The following is a 15,466-nucleotide window of genomic DNA, read 5'->3' on the forward strand; positions in this document are numbered from 1 at the left end:
GGGGCAGCCAGGGTGCGGCTGGGGGGGGGGCAGAGACTCCCTCCTTTTAGACATGGGGAAAGAAAGGGAAGTTGAGAGCTCAAGTGACTTGCCCAAGGTCACCCAAGCAGGCAGGGTCCGGGGCAGATGCAGGCAACAGCAAAAGCCAGTGATTGGTTCAGGAGGCTCTGAGCTGCCCCACACCCCACTTCCTAGTGATGATGAAATGAGTTTGGGGTCCTCCTCAGTGGCAGAGCCTCTTCACTGAATCCCTGAGCTGCTCAATCAAGGCTGCCACAGGAGGAGCTGGAGGTGGGGTGCTGCAGCCAGGAGCTGGGCCCAGCACCTGAAAATCCCACCAGCTTTGGAGCCAGGAAGAACAGAGTTCAAATCCTGTCCCAGACGCTTTAGTAGTTCTGGGATCCCTGGCAAGTCATTTCAACTCTCTCTTCCTCAGTTTCTTCATCTGTAAAATGAGGTGGTGCCTAGGCTAGAGCTCCAGGCTGGAGTCAGGAAGGCCCTTTCTAGCTGGGTGACCTTGGGCAAGCTGTTTCCCCCTGTTGGCTTCAGTTGCCTCTTCTGGTAAATGAACCAGAGAAGGAAATGGCAAATCACTCCAGGACTTTTGCCCCAAAAAACCCAAATAGGGCCTGAAGAGCTGGACATAACTAAACCAAGACCACAAAATGATGATAATATCAGGACCCACCTCTCAGGTTTGCTGGGAGAGCCCAACGTGCTTTACAAATGTTAGCTATAATAATCAAATTTGCTCAGCTCACTTGATTCTTCCTACCACCTTTGTGGGGAGGTGTTATTTTTATCTCCATTCTGACAGATGGGGACCCTGAGGCAGTCAGGGGGTCCCACAGATAATAAGTATCTGAGGCTGGATTGGCACTCAGGTCTTCTTGTCTCCAGTCCCAGGCTTCTATCCTTTGAATATTAGCTCTTAGGGAGCACTCTCCCCTTCTTGCCCCAGCCAATTTCTCCTCTTCCCTGCTGCTCTCTGCCCACCCTCCCACATGGGGCAGCTTCAATAGGAAGAACGGATACACCTCCGTACGTTGTCAGATCACACATGGAGGACCGTGTAAGTACTGGGGCTTCTGGCCTCTCTGATGTGGCTGCATTGACGTGCTCTGGTGATGTCACAGTGCTTTGCCTGTCGGGCCTTCTCATGTGGTCAGTCCTCATCAACCACTGCAATTGTGGTTGCAGAACTTTTTCTGGGCCACCAGTTGCTGACTTTAACTAAAGTCAGGAGAAAGTTGCTCTTTTTTCTCCCTGAAAAGACGGATCCTTTGGATGCCTACCTGATAAACCAGGTCTCAGCCATTCCTCCCAGCTCAGGTTTTGGGCAGATCTGATGAGCATGCCTTCCTCATTAGGGAAATAAAGATGAATAATCTACAACAAGGTCCTTTGAGTTTATGCTGCATCTCCTACCTGAAGCATGGGCAAGTGGCACAAGGCTAGTCCATGGCTATGAGGAAGAATTATGGAATTTTAGAGGTGAAAGATGCCTCAGGGACCCCCAAGTCCAAACCACAACTGAACAAAAGGCCCCTCTAGAGCATTCCCAGCAAGAAGTCATCTCCATCTTTGTGTAGAAACTATGACTGTCCCCCAAGTGGGGAGTCTTCTTCTTTATCTCCATTCTCTGGTTTTCTTCATGGAACAGTTTAACTGTCCCTTTCTGCTAGAGAACCCTTTTCTGATTCCCTCTCATTCTCCTGTTGATTATCTCCAGTTTAGCCTATATGGATCTTGATTGTATAGACTTGTTTGCCTTGCGTTTGCAACTGTAAAGTGTTGCACCATCCTGACTATGATTTCTTGGTATTTGAACTTTTTCTTTTTTGTGGCTGCTTATAGTGGTTTTCTTTGACCTGAAAGCTTGGAATTTTGGCTATAAAACTTGAGGGTTTCTTTAAGAAGGTGATTGATGGATGATTTCTATTTTCATTTTGCCCTCTGGTTCGAAGAGATTTGGGCAGTTTTTATCTGAGATTTCTTGAAATATGGTATCCCACTTTAGCAGAGAATTGATTGGATTGGGGAGAGACTTGAGACAGACAAACCAACCAGCAGGCTATTGCAGTGGTTCAGGCACGGGCATTGCTACCAAGTTGGCGGCAATGTCGGAGGAGAGAAAGATGGTGGTGGTGGTGGGGAATGGTATTTGAGGGATGTTACAAAAGTAACATCAACAGAATATGGCAAAGGTTTTGAAAGTAACAACTTGGTCCAGAGCCTAGATGACTGAAAGGCTAATGAGTTTTTTTTTTAGGTTTTTGCAAGGCAAATGGGGTTAAGTGACTTGCCCAGGGCCACACAGCTAGGTAATTATTAAGTGTCTGAGGCTGGATTTGAACCCAGGTACTCCTGACTCCAGGGCCGATGTTTTATCCACTGTGCCACCTAGCCTCCCCCTGCTAATGAGATCTTGATAGTAATAGGATAATTAGGAAGAGGGTAGGCTTTGGGAATGGAGCAGGTATGATGCCTTCAGTTTTTGTAATTTTAAATTTAGAATGTCTATGGGATATCACATTTGTGATGTCCAATTGGCAGTTGGAAATGTGAGACTGGAAACTGAGAGGTTAGAATCAGATTAGTCGTGGTCATAACCCTTCTAGAGAAGTATGATCATTTCTGAATATCATATTTTAGGAAGTATAGTGACAAACTAAAGAGTGTCCAGAAGAGGGCAACAAGGGGGGTGAGGTCCTTGACACCATGCTAAATGAATACTTGTTGAGGGCACTGGAGATGTTCAGTTTAAACACGAGACATGCCAGTCATGCAGAAGCAGAATAACTTTTTTTTCCTGATGAACCCCATTGGACAGAACCAGGAACCATGAGCAGAAATTGCAAAAAAAATTTGATTTGATGGCAGGTAACCCCTTTAAAATCTGATTGATCTTGAAAAACAATGGTTCTCCTCAGTACAGGTCCTCAAACTGAAACTAGATGGCTATTCGCTGGATATCTTATAGATGGGATATTTGTTTAAAAACTGATTATACCAGATGCCTATGGGTAACACATGAACATTACTCTTGTTAGAATTGGTTGACAGAGGGCAATACATAACAGTTGGATATAGAAATCTATCTTGCTCAACAAGGATGTGGGGGGGGGTAAAGAAGGGGCCATGACAAAAGGAAGGGAGGATTAAGGGAGGCAGTGGTTAGAAGCAAAGTAGAGTTTTGAGGAGGGATGAGAGAGGGAGAAAACAAGAGAGAGAAAAAGAGCAGAGAGAGAGAAAGAGATAGAAAAACAGACACAGAGAGAGAGACAGAGAGAGCACACAGAGAAAAGGATAAATAGGAAAAAATAGGATGGAAGAAAATACACAGTCATCATAGCCATGAATGTGAATGGAATGAACTCACACATAAAGAGAGGTGGATAGCAGAATGGATTATATACCAGAATCCAACAACATATTGTTTATAAGAAATACATCTGAAGTTTTATATTACATGGGGGTAAAAATAAATGGCTGGAGCAGAATCTATCATGCTTCAATTGAGGTAAAAAAAGAAGCAAGGGAAGCAATCATGAACTCAGACAAGTCAAAAACAAAAAAAAAATTCAAGGAGATAAGCAGGGAGAATAGTTTTTTTTAAAAAGGTACCCTAGACAATGAAGTAACATTAATGCTGAACCATATGTACCAGAAGGCAGAACATCCAGATTATTATTCTTTTTTTAACTTATAAATTCATTTGTTACCTGTGAACAAGAAAAATAGCCGATAAATCCCAAAGAAACAATTTTATTCTTACATAGTAGCTAAAAGTAATTGAAGTATCAATTTGAGTAAATTTTTGAGTAAATTTTGAGTAAAATTACAAATAATAAGGCATGCTGGAATCACTGTGTTAAAACTGAAAGTCTTAGGCCAAAGCAATTTCTTGGAATAACATAGTGCTTCTTCAGTCTTCACAAAGACTAAAAGGTAATTTACAGTCAATCTGTGAATACTGAGGCAATATTACAATGTTCTTTTCTGTACAATTAAATGTATACTTTAGGAAATAACCAGGATCAATATTTTTACTGTATTTTAAATGAACTTGCATAAACAGCACACCTATTGAGAGATGTTTAGCAATGTTTAAATGTTAAGATTCTACACAATTAGACAATAATTTTTCATTTATATTTCATTGTTCTCTCTCTTAAGCATAAATGTCCTGCTCGCTTATTCTACACAATAGGTGTTTCTCAAAATGTACCATTCCAAATGTGCCTACTGTATTTTATACAAATGAAGCAGAAATGACCATTAATTAGCATAAATTTTATTGTACTTTGCTAGCAAAAATCCCTGCTTAAATCACAATATTCCATGAACTATGGAATCAAATAATTTGTTTCATTTCTAATACTTTTTATTCTACATAAATTACAATCCTAGGCTAATGTTTAAAAAAATAAATTGGATAACTGCAGAGCAAAACCTCTTCAGTCAATTGTAAAAACTGATTTCAGTTTCTGAAAACCAAAATAAATGCAGAACAAAGAGAAATGTTTAATGCACGTGACACCTTTGAATGAAAAGCATTGATTTCCACTGTTGAAAATAAACTCCAAAATATAAACCTACTGCACTCCACCTTAAAATATGTTATAGTGATTTAACCAGATTGAATTTCAAGAGTCAAAATAGTATTTTAAAAACTTAAGAGACATTATCAAAAATAAATTACATTTTTTTCATGAAACAGAAATGCTGCTATCATGATTGGGAGCCCAGTAGCCTTTCAACGGCTGCATTGATATGTCTCCTGTTGCTATTAGAGCCTGCAGGTTTGCTTCATGGATCCAGAAACCCATTGTGCTGAGCTATTGCAGTTGCTATTGAAGACTTCCGAGTTTTGTAATCGTCGAGGATTTGTGCCAGCAAGGACCTGCAACATTTGTTGAATAAATTTCAAGTGTCCAGGTTCTGTAGTTCCTGGTTGATGGACTTGTGTTCCTGTAGTTCCTGTAGTGCTTCCTTCTAAGCTCCCAGGCTAGGAGTAAAACCCCGGCATGAACCCTGGTGCTTCTGTTGCTAATGTCTGTACACTCTGATGAATCTGTCCTGCATCATTATAGGGTTGGACATTGCTGAATGTATATCAGGATTCTGGTTTTAGGAGCACATGTTCTGCATCAGTTTCGGATTTCAAATAAACTCAGCATTCCTGGCTAGTTGAATATACCAACTATCTCTACAAGTCCCAAATTTGACACAGTGTAACTTTGTCCAGTAGAGCTGATAGTACTGCTGCTAAGATTGCTGCCAGGGCATCAACACTACTGGCAGTTTTACTGTTGGTCATTGAACTCTGGGTTCCAGACTGTTGAGCCCATGAGTTAGGTAAAGGATTTCTCTTTTCTGTGGTGATGATGTTTTTATCCTTCATTCTCAAAGAAGACCATGCCATCAGGGAGGTGATGTCATGACTAGCAAGTGAATTAGATTTTGTGTGAGGGCATGTTGTGCTAAATCACAAGTCTCTCTTTCTCCTTCAGAGCCATGGGATCTAGTGGCTAGATATGAATCAGGTCGACTGGAGATGGCCCTGGATGCGAGACAGTTAAATGACTTGTCCGAGGTCACACAGCTAATACGTGTCTGAGGCTGGATTTGAACTCAGGTCCTCCTGATTTCAAGCCTGGTGTACTATCCATTTTGCCATCTAGTTGCCTCTATTCTTGTATGGGAAGGCTGACTACTTTTGCTAGAAGGTGAATTGCTTACCAATGAAGCCAATGAATTTCCAGCAAATTATTCTTGTGCTGAAAATTGATTCCTGAATATCAGGAAGCATTGTATCCATTTGGTATACTTTTTTTTTTTTAGATTTTTCAAGGCAATGGGGTTAAGTGGCTTGCCCAAGGCCACATGGCTAGGGAATTATTAAGTGTCTGAGGCCAGATTTGAACTCAGGTACTCCTGACTCATCTGGTATACTTTCAAGATTACTCAAGACTCTGTCTTCTTGCAAATTCTAGTGTTTATCTCATTATATCTTTATTATTAATAATACTGTGACTAATCTCTGGATTTCATTGGATTCCTGATGTATTTGAGCATTGGCCATAATTAATTGTCTCATCAGGTCAGAATTTGAAAACATGCTCTGAACAAAGATTTTTCAAAATCTTAACCATCATTTACAAGTTGGATGTAAACTACTACTGCATTTGACTTTGTAGTTCTGAGAAGCTGAATGTATTCAAGTCCTGCAAGACTTTCAAGGCCACCTCAACTCAAAGGATTGCTATTTGTAGAAACTGATGTTGAGTGACTATTGGAAGATGATGATGTTGCAGAATTTCTTCCAAAGGTGTTAATTTGCTGAATTTGCTGTTGCTCAGGTCTGTTTTGTTTTTATGACTGAGTGAGTGGTAAGTCCATTATATCTTTCATACTGAATTAAGGTATCTTGATCTTTTAAACATTTTCCAACAAATATTAACATGGTGGTCAGGATAGGATTTGAATCATTTGGAGATGACTTTTTTCCCCTAAACAGAAATCCGGAGGACCCTGCGAGAAAGCATGTTATTCATATCAAATACAGTCAATGAAAATTGAGGCTTTTTTTTTGACATTGACCAATCGAGGATTTTTTTTTTAATGCACTATACATGCTTGTGATAAATTTTATGGTTCTTGTTTTTGTAATTGGAGGTGAAAAGTGGGGTGGGAAAAGGGTGGACCTGATGGATAGAACAGATCTTGAGTACCTTAAATTGTTCCTCCTCGAACTTTGGGGTCTTCACAATCTGATTCTGGACTCATCAGTAAGGGTCTCTCTGTGCTGTTGACAGAGCATTTGCTCTCGTGTTCTTGATAATAGTATGGTGGTGATACTTTGTTTTTTTAATTTTTATTTATTTTATTTTATTTTTTTTGCAAGGCAATGGTATCAAGTGACTTGCCCAATGTTACACAATCGGTTTTGAACTCAGATCCTCCTGACTCCAGGACTGATGCTTTAACCACTGTGCCAACTAGCTGCCCCCATCCAAATACTTAAAAGAAAAGTTAAGTGGGTTGCAGAAGAAAATAGAAAGCAAACTATACTGGTGGAGCTCCTTAAATTTTCCCTTTCAGTATTAGTTAAATCTAACAATAACATAAATAGGAAAAGTTAAATGGGTTGCAGAAGAAGATAGAAAGCAAACTATACTGGTGGAGCTCCTTAAATTTTCCCTTTCAGTATTAGTGAAATCTAACAATAACATAAATAGGAAAAGTTAAATGTATTACAGAAGAAAATAGAAAGTAAACTATACTAGTGGAGCTTCTCAAATTTTCCCTTTCAGAACTAGATAAATCTAACTATAACATAAATAGGAAAAAAGAAAGAGAGGAATATAATTTTAAAAAAGTTAGATATAATAGACCTCTGGAGAAAATTGAGTGGAAATAGAAAGTACATATTTTTCTCAACTATGCTTGGCACTTTCACAAAAATTAGCCATATATTAGATCATAAAAATCTCTCAAACAAGTGCAGAAAAGCAGAAATGTTTTTTTGTTATTAGAAAGATTTTATTTATTTTGAGTTTTACAATTTTTCTCCTAATCTTGCTTCCCTCTCCGCCACCCCCCACAGAAGGCAGTCTGTTAGTCTTTACATTGTTTCCATGGTATACATTGATCTAGGTTGAATGTGATGAGAGAGAAATCATATCCTAAAGGAAAAAATAAAGTATAAGAGATAGCAAAATTACATAAGAAGATATTGGGTTTTTTTTTAAATTAAAGGTAACAGTCTTTGGTCTAAAAAAAAGCAGAAATGTTAAAAAAACATCTTGTTCAGACCCCAATGCAATAAAAATTCATTCATTAATGGACTGTGAAAACAGATTAAAAATAAATCAGAAACAAAATAATCTAATCCTAAAGATGAGTGGGCCAAAGAATAAGACATAGAAACAATCAATAATTTTATTAGCAAGAATGATGTGATAATTGGAGAAATATTAATGTTAATGGATAGGCTAAGCCAATATAACAAAAGGGGAAATTCTACTAAATTAATTTACTTATCCAGAGTCATACTTATCAAACAAAAAAAAATATTTTGTAGACCTAGAAAAAATTATAATAAAATTCACCTGGAAGAACAAGAATCAAGAATATTAAGGGAATCAATGGGGAGGGGGAAGCATTAAGGAAGATAGCAGTACCAGATTTCAAACTATATTACAAAATGATAATATGAAAACAATTTGGTACTAGCTAAGAAATAGAGCGATGGATCTGTGAAATACATTCCATACACATGCATAATAGTAGTAACCATAGTTTTATAAAGTTCAATAAATCCAATTAAGCTTTTGGGACAAAAACTCACTATTTGACAAAATTTTCTGGAAAAACTGGAAAGCAGTTTGGAAGAAACTAGTTATATACCAATACCTCACAATGAGTAGCAAGGTAAGCTCAAAATAATTATATGACTTAGACAGAAAGGATGCTATCATAAGCAAATTAAGGGAGCATGAAAATTTTTATGGGTCAGATCTATGGATAAGGGAATAATTTCTGAGCAAAGAAGAGAGAAAACATTTTGGGCTATGAAGTAGATAATTTTGATTATGTTAAATTGAAGCATTTTTGCACAAATAAAACCAATATAGACAAGATTAGAAGGAAGTTGGGGGAAACTTTTATAGCAAGTTCTTTTGATAAAGGTCTCATCTCTCAAATATAATATAGGGAATGGACTAAGAGTTATCAAAAATAGGCATCATTGCCTGGTTGATATATGGTCAAAGATACGAACCAGTAGTTTTCAGAAGAAATCAAAGCTATCTGTAGTCATTTGAAAAAAAATGCTCTAAAGCCCTGTTGATGAGAGAAATGCAAACTAAAACAACTCTAAGCTGCCATGTTTCGTATATCGATTGACTAATATGACAGAAAAGTGAAATGACATATGCTAAAGGGGATGTGAAAAAATGGAACACTAATGCACTATTGATGGAGTTGTGAATTAATCAAACCATTTCTGGAAATCGATTTGGAGCAATGCCCAAAGGACTGTAAAACTGTGCACATACTTTGACCCAATATTATCACTACCAGATCTAAATCTCAAAGAGATCAAAGAAAAGGAAAAAGAACCTCTTTATATAAAAATATTTAGAGCAGAACATTTTGTGGTGACAAAGAACTAGAAATGGATGTGATGCCCATCAAATGGGGAATGACTGAACACATTATGGTATATGATTGTAGTGAAATACTATTGTGGTACAAAAAATACAAGCTGGATGGTTTCAGAAAAACCTAGGAAGACTTGAATTGATGCAAAGTGAAGTGAGAAGAACCATGTTGTACACAGCAATATTATGTGATGATAAACTGTGAATGGCTTAGCTAGACTGATCAATACAATGATCCAAGACAATTCTGAAGGACTTATGATGAAAAATACTATCTACCCCAAGAGAAGGAGAACTGATGAAGTCTAATTGCTTTTTGAAACATAATTTTTTCACTTTATTTTTCTTGCTTTTTTTTTGTTAACGACCAATATGGAAAGATTTTACACAATTTCACATGTAAAATTGATATCATGTTTCTTGCCTTCTCGGTGGGAAAGGACCAGGAGATAAGGAATGGATTTGGAACTAAATTTGTTTTTAAAAAAAATTAGTTTGGAAAAAATATAAATAGTAAATTTATTCTTAAAAATTTGAAAGAAAAATAACTTTATAAATTTATGCATAAATTCAAGCAATTAGGAGGAATTGAGAAAATGTTATTGCAAAAGTTGAGATTTTAGCTGGAACCAGTAAGTGGAGATGAGAAGGAAGACTATTCCAGGCATATGCCAGTGAAAATTCATGCAAGGACTAGGTGGTATAAATGTATATAACTAGGCCTTGCCATGTGTTTAGTTGTTTAATTTTCCTTTTTTGAAATGACATAGTTTTTTTTTTTATCATTTCTTTACTGCATTAATCATTAAGCATGGGTTCCTTAAGAATAATCTGTCTAAAATTTCTGGTGACGATGAACTGGCCTTGAATTCCCATCCTTTGTTCCTGTAAAGGAATCTACATGATTTATCCACTTATCTGTCACTTTTTTTTGTTTATTTTTTATTCTCATTTTGTACAAATGTTTTTCTTTACATTAATAAAATATACTTGTTTACAAGTAAACAAAATACCCCTCCCCCCATGAATATAGATAGACTTGCTTGGGCAAAAAAGTAAAGGGGGGAGAAAAAAAAATTAAAATTAAAAAAAATAATAGTAATAATTGTAGCTATGGCCAGGTAGTGCAATGGACGAAGCACCAGCCCTGGAGCCACGAGCACCCGAGTCCATATCCAGCCTTGTAAACCCAATAATCACCCAGCCATGTGACATGCCAGCCACCTGATCCCCACTGCCCTGCAGAAACCAAAAAGAAGAAAAAAAAAGACCCAAAATAAAATAAAATAATAGTAGGGGTGGCTGGGTGGCAGACAGAGCATTGGCCCTTGAGCCAGGAGCACCTGGGTCTGAATCCAGCCCCAGACACCCAATGATCACCCTGCTATGTGGCCCCAGGCAGGCCACCCAGCCCCACTTGCCCTGCACCCTCCCCCAAATAATAATAACAAAAAATGTGTTTCAGTCTTTGTTCCAACACCATCAACTCTGTCGTGAGTGGATCACATTCCTTATAAGTCCATCACAAAAGTTACTTCCATATTTGTCCAACGTTGCCATTGTTGATCGCAACTCCCTCCTTTCTTATTTCTCCACTACCATGTACTATATTTTCTCTCTCCTTTCATTCTGACTCAGCTGTAGGGTTGCTGAGTGGCGCAGCAGACAGAGCCCTGGTCCTGGGGCCAAGAAGCCCTGAGCCCCCATACCACCCCTTAGGCCCAGAATCCACCTGGCCCTATGGTCCTGGGCAGGCCATCCAATCCCAGCCCCTTGCAAGAAGTAAAAAAAGAAAATGTGTTATATCTGACCACTGTCCCGCCATGGTCCATCCTCTCCTCCTTTATTCACATCCCCACCCCTTCCCCCTGCTCCCCCCTCCTTCTTACTCCAGTTGTCTATACCCCATTGAGTATATTTGCTGTTTCCTCTCCTAGCCATCTCTGATGAGAGCAAAGGTTCCCTCATTCCCCCTTGCCTCCCCCCTTCCATATCACTGCAATAGCTCATTGTAATAAAAAATAATCTTATTATGTGCAATAGCTTGGACTATTCCCCCTCTCCTTTTTCTTTCTCCCATTCCATTTCCCTTTTTTTCTTATTGACTCCATTTTTACACCATATTTTATCTTCGAATTCAGCTTTCTCCTGTGCTTCAACTATAAAAGCTCTCTCTACCTGCTCTATTAACTGAGATGGTTCATATGAATATTATCAGTATCATTTTTCTATACATGCAGTTCATCCTCATTAAGTCCCTCATATTTCCCCCCTCTCCTCCAATCTCCATGCTTCACCTGAGTCCTGTATCTGAAGATCAAGCCTTCTGTTCAGCTCTGGCCATTCCAAAAGGAACCTTTGAAATTCCCCTGGTTCATTGAAAGTCATCTTTTTCCCTAGAAGAGGACATTCAGCCTTGCTGGGTAGTTCATTCTTGGCTGCATTCTAAGCTCTTTTGCCTTCTGGTATATTGTATTCCAAGCCCTATGAGCTTCCAATGTAGCTGCTGCTAAGTCCTGTGTGATCCTGACTGCAGCTCCATGATATTTGAACTGTGTCCTTCTGGCTGCTTGTAATATTTTCTCTTTGACTTGGGAGTTCTGGAACTTGGCTATAATATTCCTGGGGGTTGGTTTTTTGGGATCTCTTTCTCGGGGGGATCGGTGGATTCTCTCCATTTCTATTTTGCCCTCTGCTTCTAGAATATCAGGGCAATTTTCCTGTAGTAATTCTTTGAAAATGATGTCAAGGCTCTTTTCCTGATCATGACTTTCAGGTATTCCAATAATTTTCAAATTATCTTTCCTAAGTCTGTTTTCCATATCAGTTGTTTTTTCAATGAGATATTTCACAATTTCTTCTAATTTTTCTTTTTTTTGGTTTTGAAGTATTGATTCCTGATTTCTGGTAAATTCATCAATCTCCCTGAATTCTATTCTTTGTCTGAAGGATTTATTCTCCTCAGAGAGTTTTCTTATCTCTTTTTCCATCTGGCCAATTTTGCTTTTTAAAGCATTCTTCTCCTCAGTAACTTTTTGAACTGTTTTATCCATTTGACCTAAGCTGTTTTTTAGCATGCTATTTTCTTCAGCATTTTTTTGGATTTCCTTGACTAAGCTGCTGACTTCATTTTCATGTTTTTCCTGCATCTCTCTCCTTTCTTTTCCCAGTTTTTCTTCCAACTCCCTCATTTGATTTTCAAAGTCTTTTTTGAGCTCTATCATAGCCTGAGCCCAATTTCTGTTTTTCTTGGAGTCTTTAGATGCAGGAGCTTGTGCTTCCTCATCTTCAGACTGAGTATTTTGATCCTTCTTGGGCTCATTTGTAAAATATTTCTCAATGGTCTTCCTCTTGTTTCTTTGCTTGTTCATTTTCCCAGCCTAAGCCTGTTTTTTAGGGTGCTTCCTGAGCTTTTGGGACACTCCCTCAAGGGTCTCAGTGTGTGAGGTTCTGTCCTCCCTCCTGGTCTGTGAATGACCATAAGCGCCCCCCTCTGCCACGGGGCTGAGGTGGGGGGGGCCCTGCTGTTCTATTGGGGGGCCTAGACTGTGGTCAGGATCTGAATGTGGTCAGAACCCCAGAGTCCTGTTCCAGGGGCAGAGGACAGAGCTCTGCAGTCTCTCTCTCTCTCTTCACTCCCCTCCCTCAGCTCAATGGGCTCATGCCCTGGGGGCTCCTGTTTACCAGCTCCACCTGCTTCTGTTTCCGGGTCTGGGCTGTGGAAAGACTAGGCTGCTGGCTGTGTGCCCTGAGGGCTGGGCTCCATGTGCTTGCTCTGACAGAGGTCCCCCATTGTTCCCCCACTTTGTGCTCCCCCGGGTGCAGCTCAGGAGACTCCCCAGCTACTGTGAGCTGAGGCTCCCAGCGCCCTGGGGCTGCCTCCCGGAGGCTGAAGTTCTTTGGCTCTGGTGGGCTACCCCTCTGGCGGGCTGCCCCCGACCCCGGGGAGCAGAGCCTTTCTGCTCTTTTCCAGGTTACCTTGAGTAGGAGAACTGCCTCCCTGGGTCCCTTTGTGGGTTCTGTCTCTTGAAAGTTTAGTTAGAGTCCTTAGTTTATGAGTTTTTATCAGAGAGCTCCCAAGACTTGATCCCTTCATGTCGCCATCTTCTCTGTCATTTTTTTAAATCAATATTTTATTGACTTGAGTTCATGTGACAATTGTCTGTGGGGGTCTTTTCATTGCATTCTTGGCCATTTCAAAGATACTATCTAACTGTAAACTTTTCAAAATGACAAAATCCAATATTATGTAACTATTATATTATGTTACTAATGCTCTGTGACGATCATGCTTCTGCTTGCTCTTAAATTATTTCTGTAAATTTTCAAAAATATCTTTTGTTTTTATATCATTTTTATTTCCTGATCCAGAGAACAATACCTTTGCTATTGCAAAAGAAAAAAAAGAGAAAGGGGAAAAACCAGTTATACAAAATGGACTAATACATACAAAATCCATCATTTTATGCAGTGTTCTATACTCCTACAAGCAACTGTAGGAGAGAAGTGGGGAGGGGGAGAAGGAAAAATCTTTGGGACTAATTCTTAATCATTATTTTGAAAGAATCAATTTTCATTTTTTATTATTGTTCTTTCCATTTATGTTATTATCACTGTGGATACAGTTTTTCTGGTTCTGCTTATTCAGTTTGCATCAATTCAAATAAGTCTTTTATGTTTGTTTGTATTCATTATATCAGAGAATACTGGCAAAGTGGAGTTTTGGATTTAGAGTTAAGAAGACTTGAGTAAGAATCTAGACGCATACTTATTAATGAAAAGATTAAGACCAATTCTGTATTGTTTTCTTGTTGATCCTATTTACAAATAATTATTTTTGTCCTGTAACATCTTTTTTTTAGTTTTTTTTTTTTTTTTGGCAAGGCAAATGGGGTTAAGTGGCTTGCCCAAGGCCACACAGCTAGGTAATTATTAAGTGTCTGAGATCGGATTTGAACCCAAGTACTCCTGACTCCAGGGCCGGTGCTTTATCCACTGTGCCACCTAGTCGCCCCTGTAACAGCTTTTTTTCTCATAACTGTTTAAGTTTTTGCCTCTTAACTTGGCTCAGAATCCAGTTGGTCATTGGGTCAATTGGTCATAAATTTAAAGATCCAGCTCTGGGAAATTTCCGATCTGTTCTTACCTCAAGGATTTAACTGACCTTGTTGGGTCCAGCATCTTTACAGCCCTGGGCTATCATTTAAGGATGTCTGGTTTTCTGTCCAAGAAGATTTGGTCCATTATTTCTAAACTTTGCAGCTGCAGTTGAATAATGAGCACTTCTTAGACTCATGAGGAAAGAGGGGTTGTTGCTTGCCCCCATTACCAAACTTCCAACCAATCATGTTGTTCCCTGTGCTTCAGATCTGTAAACCAATCATATTACCCTCAATGCCATGATGTCATTTCCCCTTTCTGTTCTTTTTTCTGTATTCCTGAAACCCCAGATAAGAGGAACTGTTATTGCTTGGAGTCATGGGCATATATGAAAGCAAACTACTGATCCATTTAATGGCAGGTGGCATGCTCCTGTTAATAACTATTATCTTGCTTATAGAATTGCCTCAGTTTGCCTTCTGGTTAAATTTCAATTTTGACACTAGTTCTGGGACCACAAAGTCCCTTAACCTTTCTCTCTCTAATCTCTGTTTTCTCTTATAAAATGGAGAAGGTAACAGAACCTATTTAATTTTGTTAAAATGATGCTAGCACCATAGGACCCCAGGAGCTATACTATAGCCCAGGTATGGCATGGACCCCATCCCCATGGGAAATGGGCTCTATTCATCCTTTTTTCCCTTTGGGTTCACTTATTCATCATAACTTGCCTTCATGTTGGAAGGCCTGGGGTTTTCATCAGCATTGGGTGACCACACATGGCTTCAGTCACATAACTCCTTCTTGACCTAGATCTCAGAGCTCTAGTGTTTACACTAGGGTATAGCCTAAAGTCTAATGTGTGGGGTAAAACATTTGCATTATTCATCCCTATAGCTCCTGAGCCCCTAATTCTGTGCCTACCATTTCTACAAAATCAATCACCATGACCCCTTTTACTTTTTATTTATTTTTCAATTGATATTTTATTTTATTTTTCCAATTACATGTTATGAAAGTTTTCAAACATTCATCCACATGCAAATACATATTTTAAAGTTACATAATTTTCTTCCACCCTCCCTTACCATCCCCCTCCCCTCAGCCACAGTTTGGTGAACATTGTACATACACATTTTGGTTCAACATGTTTACAGATTAGTCATTTTCTGTATGAGGAATTAGGATTAAGGGAA

At 38.9% G+C, this 15,466-nt stretch overlaps 1 pseudogene; it reads right to left on the bottom strand.

Annotated features, from left to right (window-relative positions):
• Positions 1-223: 223 nt before the first annotated feature.
• On the bottom strand, positions 224-15,218 carry LOC141519074 (ubiquilin-1-like; annotated as a pseudogene).
• Between the last annotated feature and the right edge of the window lie 248 nt (positions 15,219-15,466).

This window comes from Macrotis lagotis, chromosome 3, assembly GCF_037893015.1.
Source record: "Macrotis lagotis isolate mMagLag1 chromosome 3, bilby.v1.9.chrom.fasta, whole genome shotgun sequence".
Classification (NCBI taxonomy): domain Eukaryota; kingdom Metazoa; phylum Chordata; class Mammalia; order Peramelemorphia; family Peramelidae; genus Macrotis; species Macrotis lagotis.